General features: G+C 31.2%; 1 long non-coding RNA gene across 1 annotated transcript; it reads left to right on the top strand.

The window, feature by feature from the left end:
- Positions 1 to 218: 218 nt before the first annotated feature.
- Positions 219 to 2,696, top strand: LOC114327516 (uncharacterized). The gene is made up of 4 exons (XR_007699231.1): positions 219 to 403; positions 600 to 906; positions 1,325 to 2,293; positions 2,364 to 2,696. It is a non-coding gene; the product is annotated as an uncharacterized LOC114327516 (long non-coding RNA).
- The last annotated feature ends 2,546 nt before the right edge of the window (positions 2,697 to 5,242 follow it).

Genomic DNA, 5,242 nt, shown 5'->3' with positions numbered 1-5,242 from the left:
GGAGGGAATTAGTTCACAATTTATCCAGAGAATAAAAACAAAAGAAGATGCGCTGTCCCGGCCAGACAGCAATCTTACACTTTTGGCCAAGAAACGCATAAGCGCCCAATACTCCACAAGGAGGGATGGAACGAGAGAGAGAAATGTCCAGCAAGCGACGGCAATGTTGCCAGATTCCTTTTAGCGGGAATTTTAAAATTTTATAGCAGGTTTGTTTTAAATTTGACAGTTCTGTTTTCTCAAGTCAAAAATCTTAATCTTACTTTTACAAGTGATTAGGATTATTATTATTATTTTATTTACATGTAAATTGAAACAATAAATATTGTGCTGTGTCATAATTTCAAACTCATTATGTTGCAGTCTTTTCCAGTTGATAAAATTGCAATTCAAAAACTTTTAGGTAGGTAACTGTAACTTCCACATTATTATTTAATTTTTAAGTATTAAGGTTGATGTTGATATAAAAAATTTAGATTTCAAAGATAGTTTTATGTAGGTAGATACTAATAGAGTAATACTAGATAATAGATTAGATACAAAGTAAGCTGTAAGTAGTATAACTGCCCATGTAATCACATGATATGTTGTTTTTTTAGATTTGCACTGTATGGATGGCACAGGAAGAGAACAAAGAGTACAAGAACATGAAACATCTTATTATAGAATGTATATGTATGTGATCCTCAAAAAATTATTTTACAAAACAAGATAGAGAAAGAGCTTTAAAATCCCAAGGATCCTGCAAAATGTTTATTTGGTGTACTAGTCGAATAATAGTATCTAAAAATATTGAAACTATTTTAAAATACATTACGGGCATGAGGATGATATAGAGCACTTACATAAATACCAAAATCAGATAAATATCTCTTCAAAGTTTATGTTGAGACTTTCTTCAAAAATGTAAGTAAAATATTTGCATATCGACGCGCGACGGCGGAAAGGCAGGACTTCGTAACTGAAAAATTTTTATAACATGAGTTACTTCAGTTTTCGCTTTAGAATAAGTGTATCGGCAGCTATTAAACAGCGATTACAGCTGGGAAAGTTTCTGGAAGGCTTCCAAAAGGCTTTCCCAGCTCTAAAAGCTGTTTAATAGGTGCTGATACACTTATTCTAAAGCGAAAACCGAATAACTCATTTTATACAAATTTTTCAGTTATGAGGTCCTGCCTTTCCGCCATCGATATACACAATATAATTTAAAACAAGAATGTTACCACTAAACCACTTTTTAAATATTACTCATAAATATTTACTACAGTTTACAATTTCAAACTAGTGTGTTTGATTCTCCTATAACTATATTTTACTTTTTCAGTAAACTTCAGACTGTTCAGGATAGCATAATAGCATAGGAGGCGAATTAAAAAGAATTGATTTACTTACAAAGAAAAGATATCACAAACATTAAACTCTCTTATGGCATTGATTTGAAAGATGGGTATATGTACAATGATGATGCAACCAGTGTTTATTTTTGGGTTGAATGCTTACAGACTTATGTCCAATATTATTTTACAAACAACAGGGCATACTAATGGATATTCATTCTGAATTTAACATTTATGATTTTTGTCTTATTTTCCTTAATACTGTGCCAAAAGGAAATGTTAATTAAGTTTGGTAAATCCTGTATCGCAATCGATGGAACTCATGGGCTCAATTCCTATGACTTTGAACTTATGACAGTATTAGTAAAAGATGAATTTGGGAATGGATTTTGTACTGCTTTCTTATTTTCAAATAGAAAAGATACCTACTTTAATTTACCAATTTTTTTAAATACATGTCTGTGTTAGTATTATAGTCAAATGTTTTCATATCAGGCATAAGCGACACCTTTTACAATGCCTCGTCAAATGTAATGGGTATTGCTCCTAATAGACTGTTAAGTGCCTGGCACATAGATAGGGCAGTAAAACACTTATGGTAAGTAAATCTTAATAAAATATCTGATTCTGAAAAAAATCCTATTATGTATACAAGATGTATTAATGATGGTTTAGAGAGTATTAATAGCTTTTTGGGTAGACTTCTAAGTGATGCAGATACATACAATTTTAGTAAGTATTTCCAGTAGAACTACTGCAATAACATCCAACAATGGGCCTATTGTTATAGGAAGGGGTTGTGGAATTAATACCAATATGACCATTCAAAATTTTCATAAAATTTTGGATAAAAGGGTATCCATTAGTTGTTATCAGTTAAGTTTAAAACTTGGCACTCATGGAGAGCTAAACCATAATATATAATAGGTATATCTCATAATATTACATCTCATATTGTTCACTACAGTAGTAATGAGTGAGCCTGCATACACAGAACCATAATAATATATTAGTTCGTGTATGCAGGCTCACTCATTACAATAGTGAGCAATATGAGATATAACATATTATAGTATAAGTCTCTGTGCATGACCAGATTAACACGTTTGGTACCCATCTCGAACAAGCTCCACTTGGCTGGTACCACATAGTTAAATCATTTATTTAGTTACACAGTACTACTCACATAACTTATGTGTCGTCAGTACCTTCCGTAAAACCTTCGTGATGCTACCCATACGTCATGGCCACTGAATGTGTTAAAGCTTGTTAATGTAGGAGAGTTATACTAAAATATATATCGCCTATTATATTGCCTTAAATAGAAAAATACCTTATTTAAATTGTATCCATGTAAGTTTTGATTTAATGAAATAAACCTTTTAATCAAAAAAGTGTTGTTTACTTGTGTACACCCAGCAATATCCTGATCATAGATAAATAATATAGTATTACTGGATCCTGTATAGGGATTACGAACACTCGATACGAATCGTATCCGCCATGTTTTCCCATAAGGCGCTATGGTAAAACATGGCGGATACGATGCGTATCGAGTGTACGTAATCCGGGCCCTGATATGCAGACGCCAATAGGGCGTTTCATCGATTGTCATTTGTTTCGAGCTTCTGTCATGAGTCACATAATATTAATGTATCTACGTCATACTTCTTTGGTTTGTATCATTGGTTTATACCAATAACGTACGACGTAGATATATTAATATTATGTGACACATGACAGAAGCTCGAAACAAATGACTGTGAATGAAATGCCCTATTGAATAGGGCTTTTCATCGATTGTCATTTGTTTCGAGCTTCGGTCAAGTGTCACATAATATTAATATATCTACGTCATATGTCTGTGGTTTGTATAATTGGCAATATCAATAACATATGACATAGATATATTAATATTAGACAACACATGACAGAAGCTCGAAACAAATGACGGAGTGAAAAGCCCTATATCATGTAAATACAAGTCATAAAGATGTTTTTCTACGGTTAAAATTTCACAGCCTAAAGACATCATTTATGTAACTTCTTAAGCCGTCACAAAATGACTGCAATAAGAAAATAGAATTTATTAACTCGCCTCGCCCCCAGGCAAAGTAAAGGTGCTAGGCCACTAAGAATGTTTTTTTTTATTTTGCGGCTTTAGCGCTTAGCTATTTAGCCAGATACATGATGAGAATTAATACTATTATAATACATATTAAAACTAATTCAAATTACTAGTAATTTTATTAATATTCTGAATAATTATGTAACCACTTAATACTAAAATAAAAAAGTGTCCATCTATACTATCCCAACACATTTTCACCTTTGAAATCGTAAATTTCCATTCCTATTAAAAAATAATTTGTACTGTATAAGTATATTTCTTTTGAGTTTAATTTTTTTTTCAAAATACTGCAACATGAGTTTTAAATTATGACACAGTACAATACTTGTTTCAATATTTACATTTAAATAAAATAATCCTAATTACTTGTAAAAGTAAGGTTATAAATTTAAGAATACAGAACTCTCTTTTAACACCAAAGTGGCATTACACTAATTTTAAAATTCCCGCTAAAAGGAAAAAGGTAAATCTGGCAACAGTGCCGTCGTTTGCTGGACATTTAATCTCTCCCCAGTATTTCTCATGATCATCTTTCAGTGCGTCACAGTTTTTCGATTTCTTTCTAACGCATTAAATTGTATGTGACAGAAAAAAAGGCACGGTGATTACATTTCGTCGGTGACATTTTTATAACATTTATTCTAGTTATTCTAGTTGTCGATAGATGGCGCCATAATAAAAAAATATTTTTTTTAATTAGATAATAATATTACAAATATAATCTGTATAATTTATAAGACTATACAAATCAAAGAAAATACCATTTTATAAATGCAAGAAACACTTTTGATTTGTTTTTATTCCAAATTGAAAATAAAATGTGACAACTGTCAGATTTAACTAAAATGTCATGTGAGAATAAATGTCATAAATGTGTATTATCACGGACTTACCCTTTTTCCTATCATTTGTTACGCACTGAAAAATGATCATGAGAAATACTGTATGTACGTTCCTTCCGGACAGGGAGGTGCAATTGTTATTTTGACAGGGTATTTTTTAATATTAAAAATATGTTCTAAAAAAGACAGGTTTTTTTTGGTGAAATTTTCAAACTGCCAGGTGATCAAACAAATTACGCTTGCATATAAATGAAAAACGCTATAGGTAACCAGCATTGTGAGAAAGAGCGTATACCGATAGTTGTTTGCGTCCTCTGTTGTAGCTGAACGAGTCCATCCGATACCCATGTTGTTGTGCCTCTAAACGTTAGAGTAATTAGTATATATTATAGTTTTTTAAGTAACTTTTTCTTAATTAAAGGAAAATAATATGTACTATACAATAAATTTTGCAAATATGATATAAAAAGACAAATTTATTATTATAAATATATATCTAGGTAGAAAAGTATAAAACTATAAACTAAATTAATTCTGTGTCCGAATTTTGTACTTCTTCTTTAAACTCCTCATCTGAGCTTAAATATTCATTCTCTTCTTCTTCGTCAGACTCCACTCGAGACCCTCTTCTACATGATCTGTAAATAGTTGTAGTATTTATTTAGAATTAATTAAAAATTAATTAGTGCTTAATTAATTGAGTTGCTACGTATTCAAGCCTGGACAATCACGGGCGCATCTGACGAAATACTTGCCATTGTTGAGATGTGGTGCTATCGAATAATGTAAAAAATATCATGGACACAACACGTAACAAACAGGGAAATATTAAGAAAGATGAAAAAGGCAAAAGAAATACTCAACACTATGAAGAAAAAAAATGAGCTAGGTACTATGGTCATATACTAAGAAATAAAAACGTGATGTGATTG

This window comes from Diabrotica virgifera, chromosome 7 (genome assembly GCF_917563875.1).
Source record: "Diabrotica virgifera virgifera chromosome 7, PGI_DIABVI_V3a".
Taxonomy (NCBI): domain Eukaryota; kingdom Metazoa; phylum Arthropoda; class Insecta; order Coleoptera; family Chrysomelidae; genus Diabrotica; species Diabrotica virgifera.
This window is presented reverse-complemented; position numbering and strand designations above follow the sequence as displayed.